Raw genomic sequence first — 11,118 nt, 5'->3', positions numbered from 1 at the left:
GTCTCCTGAGAGTGGGCGTGTCTTAAGTCTAGTGGGCGGGGTCTCTTGAGGGGCGTGGTCTCCAGGGAGTGGGCGGGGCTTTGGACTAATGGGCGGGGTCTCCAGAGTGGGCGTGGTCTCTTGCTAGGGGCGTGGACTCATTAGGGGGCGTGGTCTCTGAGGAGGGGGCGTGGTCTCTGGAGTGGGCGGGGTCTCTAGAAAGGGGGCGGGTCCCAGAAGAGGGGCGGGGTCTATTTGGGGGCGTGGTCTCCAGAGATGGCGTGGCAGAGAGAGGCGTGGTCTCTTGAAGTGGGCGTGGTCTATTGAAATGGGCGTGGTCTCTCCAGGGGGCGGGGTCTCCAAAGAGTGGGCGGGGTCTAGTGGCAGGGGCGTGGTCTCGTGAGGGTGGGCGGGGCTTATGGGTAGAGGCGTGGTCTCCAGAGAAGGGGCGGGGTCTCTTGAGTGGGCGTGGCTTGGGGATAGGGCGTGGTCTCTGAGGGGGTGGAGTCTCTTTAGGAGCGTGGTCTCCAGAGTGGGCGTGGCTTAGGGGTAGGGGCGTGGTCTCTCGTGTGTGGGCGGGGCTTAAGCGCAAGGGCGTGGTCTCTCGGGAGGGGCGGGGCTTCGGGACAGATAGAGGCGTGGTCTTTTGAAGTGGGCGTGGTCTCCTGAAATGGGCGTGGTCTCGGAGGAGTGGGCGGGGTCTCTTTGGGGGCGGGGTCTCCAGGGAGTGGGCGGGGCGTAGGACTAATGGGCGTGGTCTCGGAGGAGTGGGCGGGGTCTCCAGAGTGGGTGGGGTCTCTTGCTAGGGGCGGGGTCTAAGAATGGGGGCGTGGTCTCTGAGAAGGGGTGTGGTCTCTGGAGTGGGCGGGGCTTAGGACTAATGGGCGTGGTCTCTTGAGTGGGAGGAGTTTAGGGGCAGGGGCGGGGTCTCCTGAGAGTGGGCGTGGCTTAAGGCTAGTGGGCGTGGTCTAGGAGGAATGGGCGTGGTCGCCTGAGAGTGGGCGTGGCTTAGGTGTGGGGGCGAGGGCTCTTGAGGGGCGGGGTCTCGGAGGAGGGGGCGGGGTCTCTTTAGGGGCGTGGTCTCGTGAGTGGGCGGGGTTTAGCGGTAGGGGCGTGGTCTCTTTAGGGGCGTGGTCTCCAGAGTGGGCGTGGCTTGGTCGTAGGAGCGTGGTCTCGTTGAAGGGGCGTGGTCTCTAGAGAGTGGGCGGGGTCTCTTTAGGGGCGTGGTCTCTAGAGAGTGGGCGGGGTCTCTTTAGGGGCGTGGTCTCCAGAGTGGGCGTGGCTTAGGGACAGGGGCGTGGTCTCCAGGGAGTGGGCGGGTCTTAGGACTAATGGGCGGGGTCTCCAGAGTGGGCGGGGTCTCTTGCTAGGGGCGTGGCTCGGGGGTAGGGGCGTGGTCTCGGAGGAGTGGGCGGGGTCTCTTTGGGGGCGTGGTCTCGTTAGGGGCGTGGTCTCGTGAGTGGGCGGGGCTAGGAGTGTGGGCGGGGCCTGGTTTCAAAGGGGCGTGGTCTCCAGAGAGTGGGCGTGGTCTTGGGGGTGTGGATGTCGTCTCCAAAGAGGGGGCGGGGTCTCTTTAGGGGCGTAGTCTCCTGAGAGTGGGCGTGGCTTAGGTGTGGGGCGTGGTCTCTTGAGGGTGGGCGGGGCTTAGGGATAAGGGCGTGGTCTCCAATCAGGGGGCGGGGTCGCTTCGGGGGGCGGGGTCTCTTGAGAAGGGGCGTGGGCTCGTGAGAGTGGGCGTGGCCTAGGAGGAATGGGCGTGGTCTCCTGAGAGTGGGCGTGGCTTAGGGGCAGGGCGTGGTCTCGAAGGGGGCGGGGTCACTTTAGGGGCGTGGTCTCCAGGGAGTGGGCGGGGCTTAGGACTAATGGGCGGGGTCTCCAGAGTGGGCGGGGTCTCTTGCTAGGGGCGTGGCTTGGGGGCAGGGGCGTGGTCTCGGAGGAGTGGGCGGGGTCTCTTTGGGGGCGTGGTCTAGGAGAGTGGGCGGGGCTTAGGGCGTGGTTCCGGAGGAGGGGCGTGGTCTCTTGAGAGGGGGCGTGGTCTCGCTAAGGGGCGAGGTCTTGGTAGGGGCGTGGTCTCCAAAGAGGGGGCGGGGTCTCTTTAGGGGCGTGGTCTCCAGAGTGGGCGTGGATTAAGGCTAGTGGGCGGGGTCTCGGAGGAGGGGGCGTGGTCTCTAGTGAGTGGGCGGGGCTTCGCGACAGATAGAGGCGTGGTCTCTTGAAGTGGGCGTGGTCTATTGAAATGGGCGTGGTCTCGGAGTGGACGGGATCTCTTTGGGGGCGTGGTCTCCAGAGTGGGCGTGGCTTAGGGACGGGGCGTGGTCTCTTGAGAGGGGGCGTGGTCTCGCTAAGGGGCGGGGTCTTGGTAGGGGCGTCGTCTCCAAAGAGGGGGCGGGGTCTCCAGGGAGTGGGCGGGGCTTAGGACTAATGGGCGGGGTCTCCTGAGGGGCGTGGTCTCCAAGGAGTGGGCGTGGTCTCTTGAGTGGGCGGGGTTTAGGGGCAGGGGAGTGGTCTCGGAGAAGGGGCGGGGTCTCTGAAAAGGGGTGGGGCTTTGTGTTAGGGGCGTGGTCTCCTGAGAGTGGGCGTGGCTTAAGGCTAGTGGGCGTGGTCTAGGAGGAATGGGCGTGGTCGCCTGAGAGTGGGCGTGGCTTAGGTGTGGGGGTGTGGTCTCTGGAGGGTGGGCGGGGCTTAGGGATAAGGGCGTGGTCTCCAAACAGGGGGCGTGGTCCCTTGAGAAGGGGCGTGGTCTCGGATTTGGGGGCGGGGTCTCTTGCTAGGGGCGTGGCTTGGGGATAGGGCGTGGTCTCTGAGGGGGCGGAGTCTATTTAGGGGCGTGGTCTCCTGAGTGGGCGTGGCTTAGGACTAATGGGCGTGGTCTCAGAGGAGTGGGCGGGGTCTCCAGAGTGGGCGTGGTCTCTTGCTAGGGGTGTGGTATCTGAGAAGGGGCGTGGTCTCCGGAGTGGGCGGGGCTTAGGACTAATGGGCGTGGTCTCCAAGGAGTGGGCGTGGCCTCTTGAGTGGGCGGGGTTTAGGGGCAGGGGAGTGGTCTCGAGTGGGAGGAGTTTAGAGGCAGGGGCGTGGTCTAGGAGAAGGGGCGGGGTCTCTGGAAAGGGGCGGGGCTTAGTGGTAGGGGCGTGGTCTCCGGAGTGGGCGTGGCTTAAGGCTAGTGGGCGTGGTCTAGGAGGAATGGGCGTGGTCGCCTGGAGTGGGCGTGGCTTAGGTGTGGGGGCGTGGTCTCTTGAGGGTGGGCGGGGCTTAGGGATAAGGGCGTGGTCTCCAATCAGGGGACGGGGTCGCTTCGGGGGGCGGGGTCTCTTGAGAAGGGGCGTGGTGTCGTGAGAGTGGGCGTGGCCTAGGAGGAATGGGCGTGGTCTCCTGAGAGTGGGCGTGGCTTAGGGGCAGGGGCGTGGTCTCCGAGGGGCCGGGGTCTCTTTAGGGGCGTGGTCTCCAGGGAGTGGGCGGGGCTTAGGACTAATGGGCGGGGTCTCTTGCTAGGGGCGTTGTCTCTGATGAGGGACGGGGTCTCGGAGAGGGGGCGGGGTCTCTTTGGGGGCGTGGTCTCCAGAGTGGGCGGGGCTTAAGGCTAGGGGCGTGGTCTCAGAGGAGGGGGCGTGGTCTGAGGGGTGGGGCCTCGTCAGGGGCGTGGTCTCCTGAGAGTGGGCGTGGCTTAACGCTAGTGGGCGTGGTCTGAGAGGAGTGGGTGTGGTCTCTTGAGAGGGGCGTGGTCGCTTGAGTGGGCGTGGCTTAGGCGTGGGGGCGTGGTCTCTTGAGGGTGGGCGGGGCTTAGGGATAAGGGTGTGGTCTCCAATCGGGGCGGGGTCGTTTCGGGGGGCGGGGTCTCTTGGGAGGGGCGGGGTCTCAGAGAGGGGGCGGGGTCTCTTTAGGGGCGTGGTCTCCAGGGAGTGGGCGGGGCTTAGGACTAGTGGGCGGGGTCTCCAGAGTGGGCGGTGTCTCCGGAGTGGGCGTGGCTTAAGTCAAGTGGGCGGGGTCTCTTGAGGGACGGGGTCTCTTGCTAGGGGCGTGGACTCGTTTGGGGGCGTGGTCTCTGAGGAGTGGGCGGGGTCTCTTTAGGGGCGTGGTCTCTTGAGTGGGAGGGGCTTAGGACTAATGGGCGTGGTCTCAGAGGAGTGGGCGGGGTCTCCAGAGTGGGCGTGGTCTCTTGCTAGGGGTGTGGTCTCTGAGAAGGGGTGTGGTCTCCGGAGTGGGCGGGGCTTAGGGACAGGGGCGTGGTCTAGGTGAGGTGGGCGTGGTCTCAGAGTAGTGGGCGTGGTCTCCTGAGTGGGCGTGGTTTAGGGGCAGGGGCGTGGACTAGGAGGAGTGGGCGTGGTCTCCTGAGCGTGGGCGTGGCTTAGGGATAAGGGCGTGGTCTCCAATCAGGGGGCGGGGTCGCTTCGGGGGGCGGGGTCTCTTGAGAAGGGGCGTGGTCTAGTGAGAGTGGGCGTGGCCTAGGAGGAATGGGCGTGGTCTCCTGAGAGTGGGCGTGGCTTAGGGGCAGGGGCGTGGTCTCGGAGGAGGGGGCGGGGTCTCCGGAGAAGGGGCGTGGTCTCGGTTGTGGGGGCGTAGCTAGGAGAGGGGGCGGGGTCTATAGAGAGGGGCGGGGCTTAGGACTAGTGGGCGGGGTCTCCAGAGTGGGCGGGGTCTCCAGAGTGGGCGTGGTCTCTTGCTAGGGGCGTGGTCTCTGAGAAGGGGTGTGGTCTCCGGAGTGGGCGGGGCTTAGGACTAATGGGCGTGGTCTCCAAGGAGTGGGCGTGGCTTAGGGGTAGGGGCGTGGTCTCAGAGGAGTGGGCGGGGTCTCTCCAGGGGGCAGGGTCTCAGCAGAGGGGCGGGGTCTCTGGGCCCAACTACAACAACAACTGGGGTGACTACAACAACAACTGGATCCAACTACAACAACAACTGGATCAACAACATAGGGAGGAGTGGGATTTCAACACCCGCGCTCCCCTGCACTCCCTCCCTCCCTCCCTGTCTCTTTTACCTCCTTCAGTCCCCTACAATTCTCATCCTCCTGTTCAAATCCCTCCCTATCTCTGTAACCTCCTACAACCCTCCCAGATCTCTGCTCACCTCCGATTCCAGCCTCTCCAGCATCCCCCCCCCAATTGCTTGGCACGGTTCTCTAACCTCTGGAATCCCCCCTTCTAAATGTCATCACCTCTATTTCTTTCTGTCTGTCTCCCCCGTGTGTCTCTCTTCCCCACCCTGGATCTCTCTCTCTCTCTCCGTGTCTCGCTCTCTCTCTCCCCCCCACCTGTGTGTCCCTCTCTCCCTCCCCCACCCGTGTGTCCCTCTCTCCCTCCCCCCACCCGTGTGTCTGTCTCTCTCTCTCCCCCCCCCCCCATGTGTGTCTGTCTCTCTCCCCCATGTGTGTCTGTCTCTCTCCCCGTCTCTCTCACTCTTTCCCCCCTCCACAACAATCGATCCGTTTGAATGGGACCCATTTTCTGCCCAGGTTTGGCCCCGAGTCTCCGTCCCCGAGTCTCCGTCCCTTTCCCATGGGTGGGTCCCAACTCCCCTTTTCCAAATCCCCAGCGGGCCCTGCCCGTCGTTGAAGTCAAAATGTACAGGGAGTGCGTCCCATCTTATCGGGCCTAAAATTCAGGCTTCTGTCTGAATTCACCATTCACCTGCCTTTGGCAAACAAGCAGGCAGGAGGCATATGAAACAAAAGTGTGTGTGTGTGTGGGGCAGGCACTGCTTCCAATGCTGCCAGCAGGTATCTTCAAGCTCATTAAAGCCACGCTTTCACTCTCCAATCGCCTTCTGTCATTATTGATGGTCCATCCATCCCTCCATCTCCCCGTGTCTCTCGCTCCCTCGTGACTGACACATAGACGGCTCCAGATACGTGCACACACACACATTGGCACGCACAAACTCACTCACACACACACACACATATATATTAGCCATTTAAGACAATTTGATAGAATGCTACACATCCCGGTTTGACAATGACACCAAACTTTAGACAGCGGAGCTGGAAACATCAAATTGCAGGGAGGGGGATTCATGTTTTGGCAGGAGACTCAACTGTGGACGTCTCTCAGTGTCGGCCAATGTAAGGTGGTGTACTTTAGACTTTAAAAGAAGAGAAACCTGATCTTTACAGATGATGAGAAGGCATAAACGGTGCAAGTTTAAACGGCACACATATTTCACAGCTGGGGATTCACACAACACAGACAGCGACCGTACATTTGCCAAGTGCCACCAATGTTGTCGAGTGCAGTACCAGGCCGACCTCAGTCTTACTGACAAACTGTTTGTCAGCCCACAGGACAACATTTCCGTCTAATCGGGCTCAAGCACAAGTTCAAATAGTTTGGCACCTGTTGTACCAGGGGGTGTTTGATGGGGGTCAGTGCAGAGGGGAGCTTGACTCTGTGTCTAACCCCGTGCTCGACCTGTCCTGGCAGCCTTTGATGGGGACAGTTTAGAGGGATGTGGAATCTCTACCTAACCCCCATGATGTACTTTTGCTAACAGTGTTTGATGGAGATTCTCAATCTTGAATTCAGAAATTCTGTTTGTCTCCCCATCTCTGTCTGGGAATCTGGTTCAACAAATCCACCGTCAGCAGTCAGCCATTTGAACTGACTTCATGGTGGGACATTTCACGTGAGCACAACACTGAGGCGATTCGCACACTTGTCCTACTTAAGTGTCAAACAAAGACTGAAGGAAAGAGTCGGATTTAAACCGTCATATGTTGGGGGCAATGTGGATGGACAAATGGAGCTTGTACACCAGTCGCTCAAAGCGGGCGCAGCAAGCAGTGAAGAAGGTCAATGATAAGTTGGCCTTCATTATTGCCAGAGGGATTTAAATTCACAAGTGCAGATGCCTCACTGCAGTTCGACAAGGTGTCGGTGAGGCCACACCTGGAGTGCTGGGTGCAGTTGGAACCTCTCCCTGACATAGAAAGGATACAGTTGCCAGAGAGGGAGTGCAGCCAAGGGTCAGCCGGCTGACAGGCAGATTGCCCGACTGTCCTAGGGGCGAGAGAGATTGGTTCAGTAGGGACTGAATCAGCCCTGTTTCTCCAACCGAACCCTGAGTCTGCAAAGGGAAACACTTGGCCTGCCTCTGCTCATGTTTCATTCAGCAAGCAGGCAGGCAAGCAGCAGATTCTGTCCTGTCCTTATTTCTGGCTTTGCTTTCACATTGCTGCTTTCCCTCTCCATTTCTGACATGTTGGGAATGGCCATTCGTCTGTCGCCTGAGGGAGGCTTTCCATAAGAATGAGTCAAAAAGCAGCAAGAAATCACCAGTTAAACACCACTTCATTTCTGCCTCCATTTGGAGAGAAGATTCCTGGCTGGGCCACAAAAACAAAGCTCACTGCAAAGTTTCACTTCAGATTGGACATCTTGTATTGTTCACACACACACACACAGGCTTTTCACTCCAATCCTCGGATTGGAATTTCTCATCAAACAGTTGGCATGCGATGAAAACGGTCAGTTTAATAGCCCAGCGTCCTGACTGCCTCACGTCCTGGCACCCTCACCTGGCAAGTTTGAAACTTCCATTTCTGCTGACTTCCAGTCGTCGCAAAGTGCTGCTGCCAATTCAAGTCAAAGTGTACAACTCGGAATGGAAATGGCCTCCAATTCAGGCTCCTGTCCACTTGGCAGCATTCGCCATTTGGGCAGGCAGGAGGCATATGAAGCAAAAGTGTGTGTGTGTGTGGGGGGGGGGGGGGGGGGGGCAGGCGCTGCTTCCAGTGCTGCCAGCAGGTATCTTCAAGCTCATTCCAGCCACGCTTTCACTCTCCGCTCGTCTCCTGTCGTTACTGACGGTCCCTCCGTCTCCCGGGGTGGGGGTCGGGCAGCGCTTCAGGCCGCCCGCCGGCTGTTTGCGTGCACCCGACCCCGACCCCCGCGCAGCTTGCGGTAGGCGGCCACCCCCAGCCAGCCGCAGGCGGCCACGGCCGCCCCCAGCGAGCCGCAGACGGCCGCCGCCACCACGGACCCCGCAGTCGACGCGGCGGGCGGTGGGCTCGATCCGCTCGATGACCTGAGGGGGGGGGGGAGAGAGGTGACAGAGAAGAGGCACGTTAGCAGGTCAAAACAGGCAACGTCATCAGTGGCTCAATACACGTTCCAGGTGTCCAAAGAGGGTCAAACCTCAGCTCGCCTTCACACTCGCTCTGTGTCTGACCCCGTGCTGTACCTGTCCTGGGAGTGTTTGATGGGGACAGTGTGGAGGGAGCTTTACTCTGTGTCTAACCCCGTGCTGTACCTGTCCCGGCAGTGTTTGATGGGGACAGTGTCGAGGGAGCTTTACTCTGTATCTAACCCCGTGCTGTACCTGTCCCGGCAGTGTTTGATGGGGACAGTGCGGACGGAGCTTTACTCTGTATCTAACACCGTGCTGTACCTGTCCCGGCAGTGTTTGATGGGGACAGTGTCGAGGGAGCTTTACTCTGTATCTAACCCCGTGCTGTACCTGTCCCGGCAGTGTTTGATGGGGACAGTGCGGACGGAGCTTTACTCTGTACCTGATGCTGACGGTCGTACAGGTTTTGCCAGCAATCTTCAGTTGGACATTCCCCGCTCTGATCATCTTTTCCAGACGCTGTAGAAGTGACGGGACGGAATGTTGGGAACACCCGGCATATTCCCAGAGTTCGAGGCACAGTTCCAAGCTGCTGCACGTGTGTGGGTTCCGTATGTGGCACCTGAGGAGAGGGACAGGCAGAATCTTTTACCGCTCAGCTCCTCCTGATGTGCCACCCAGTGCTCTCTGCCCTTGTCGCGGTCCCGACCCTCCGCCCTGTCGCCTGGTTTACCTGTGAATCGCGGTCACGTTGGCCAGGCCGTCGGCCGCCCCTTCTGCCTCCCGTTCCTCCATCTCCGCGCACTCGGCGCTCTCCCGCACACGGATGCCCACCTGGATCCAGCCTCCAGGCTGGCCGCCCTGGCCGCCCCCTCCCGCAGGAGGAGGAGGAGGGGCGGCGGCGGAGGAGGAGGAGGCCGGGCCCGTCCCGGGGGCTCTCGGCGTCCGGGCCTCGGGGAGCGGCGGCCGGCCGTCGTCACGGCGGCAGAGGCGCCCGCCCGGGCAAGCGAGGACGCCTCGGAATCCCGGCACCTGGAACCCAGAAAGAGGGGGTGGGGAAACGGGGGGGGGGGGGGGGGTGAAGTAACCAGTTAAGTCGTGCATTAAGAGGCATCGCAATCAGTGGTCTGGTCAGAACCAGGAGCAGGAGTAGGCCACCTGGCCCCTCCATTCAAGGACATCTTTTGTGGACTCGGCTCCACTTTCCAGCCCAAACACCACAACCCTTAATCCTGCCCAAAAAGACGATCCGTCTTGATCTGAAAAACATTTCACCCAGGAGTCCCACAGATTCACAACCCTTTGGGCGAGCGGGTTCCTCCTAAACTCGCTCAGTCCTAAATCTACTTCCCCTCGTTTTGAGGCTATGCCCCCCCCCCCCCCCCAGCGGAAACAACCCCTGGTCCCCCAACTCCAAACCATCCATGTAAATCGTCAACGGGTGGCGGGGCCCAGCACGGATCCCCCCCCCCCCCCCCCGAGGGACGCCGCTGGCTGCTGATTGCCACGAGCAGAGAAACGCCCATCAATCCCCCACTCTTTGCTTTCTACTCGTCAACCAACCCTCCATCCGCGCTGCTCCTTTCCCCCTCGGTGCCGGGCGCCTTTACCTCAGGCCAAGTGCCGGGGATCGGCGCCGACGTGTCAAGGGTCGGCCCCCCCCACCCCGGGCCTACCTGAACGCTCTCGCCCGCCCTGCACGGCAGCCATGGCGAACCTTGAACTTGGACCTGAAACTCCTTCTCCGCCCCCGCCAAGCGATGGAGGTAGCAGCGTCCGCCCATTGGCTCCGAGGCGTCCGACGTCTGATTCTGAGGGAGGGAGGCGAGGTCAGCGCTTCAGTACCGTCACCCCCCCCCCCCACACAGCGAGGCCCTTTTCCTGTCTCGGTGCCCCCCCCCCCACCCTTGCCCAGACTCACCGCCCTGGTCAGGTTGGCCAAGAAGCATCGGCTCCGCCGCCCGTAGATCTCCCCGCTCCGGCTGGCGCCGCCGGCCCTCCTCCCCTCCTCCTCCTCCTCCTCCTCCTCCTCCCTCCAACATTCGCTCTGCCGGACGGAAAGACGGGAATCAGAACCCCAGGCCAGGCAGACAGCTGGAGGTGACCCCCCCCACCACCCCCGGAGAAGGGTGGGCGAGTCAATTTGCAGGCGACACTCGAGTGTCGGTGGAGTGAATCTCGTGTTACAAGTCACACACAGGGAAGCTGCAGAGCTGGGCTGGCAGGTGGCAAATGGGAGTCTCAAGGGTGAGCTGATTCATTTTGGAAGGAATAACAGGAAGACAGAGTCACTGGGCTCATCAGCTAAGATTGCGGGCGGTGCGGGTGAGCAGAGAGATCTACCGGTGTCCTCCTCGGTGTACGTGGATCCCTGAAAGTCGGCACCCAGGTTGAGAGGGTCGTGGAGAAGGCGTGACGGCGTGTTGGCTCTTTTGTTGGCACAGGGATTGAGGTCACCAGGAGAGAGAGAGGGTCAGCACTTGCTGAGAGATCCCTCACACACACACTGACAATGTGAAGCCAGGAGAGAGAGAGTCAGCACTGGCTGAGAGATCCCTCACACACACACACTGACAATGTGAACCCAGGAGAGAGAGAGTCAGCACTTGCTGAGAGATCCCTCACCCTCACACACACACTGACAATGTGAACCCAGGAGAGGGACGAGTCAGCACTTGCTGAGAGATCCCTCACACACACCCACACTGACAATGTGAACCCAGCAGAGAGAGGGTCAGCACTTGCTGAGAGATCCCTCACACCCACACTGAGCGGTGGTGGCGCTGTGAGCGCGGGCAAGTCATAAACCAGTGGCAATTGGAAAGTTGGTTTATGACTTGTCACTCGCACTTGGCGGCTGCCCTGGGCTTGAATGAGTGTGGGCGGGCTTAATATCCGCCCCCCGGGCCGATTTGACAGGCAGGCCGCCTCTGGGAGCTTCCTGGATGGGCTCGGACAGCAACCCGCTGCCCATCGCTCCCGGACCCCGCGGCAAGGGGAGCAGACCGGTTCCGAGGGTGCACCTTTCCCGGGGAGCCGGTTCAGATTCACCCCCTTAACGAAGGTGCACCTTTCCCGGGG

General features: G+C 61.1%; 1 long non-coding RNA gene across 4 annotated transcripts; it reads right to left on the bottom strand.

Annotated features, from left to right (window-relative positions):
- Positions 1 to 7,242: 7,242 nt before the first annotated feature.
- LOC140405600 (uncharacterized) lies at positions 7,243 to 10,113 on the bottom strand. 4 transcript variants are annotated; one of them, XR_011938698.1, is made up of 5 exons: positions 9,959 to 10,113; positions 9,714 to 9,848; positions 8,771 to 9,069; positions 8,480 to 8,659; positions 7,243 to 7,995 (listed from the first exon to the last, which is right to left on the bottom strand). It is a non-coding gene; the product is annotated as an uncharacterized lncRNA (long non-coding RNA). The 4 variants fall into 4 exon arrangements; XR_011938700.1 differs by having other exon boundaries at positions 9,755 to 9,848; XR_011938699.1 differs by lacking the exon at positions 8,771 to 9,069 and having other exon boundaries at positions 9,648 to 9,848; positions 9,959 to 10,111.
- Between the last annotated feature and the right edge of the window lie 1,005 nt (positions 10,114 to 11,118).

Source organism: Scyliorhinus torazame, unplaced genomic scaffold (genome assembly GCF_047496885.1).
Source record: "Scyliorhinus torazame isolate Kashiwa2021f unplaced genomic scaffold, sScyTor2.1 scaffold_141, whole genome shotgun sequence".
In the NCBI taxonomy this organism is placed as follows: domain Eukaryota; kingdom Metazoa; phylum Chordata; class Chondrichthyes; order Carcharhiniformes; family Scyliorhinidae; genus Scyliorhinus; species Scyliorhinus torazame.
This window is presented reverse-complemented; position numbering and strand designations above follow the sequence as displayed.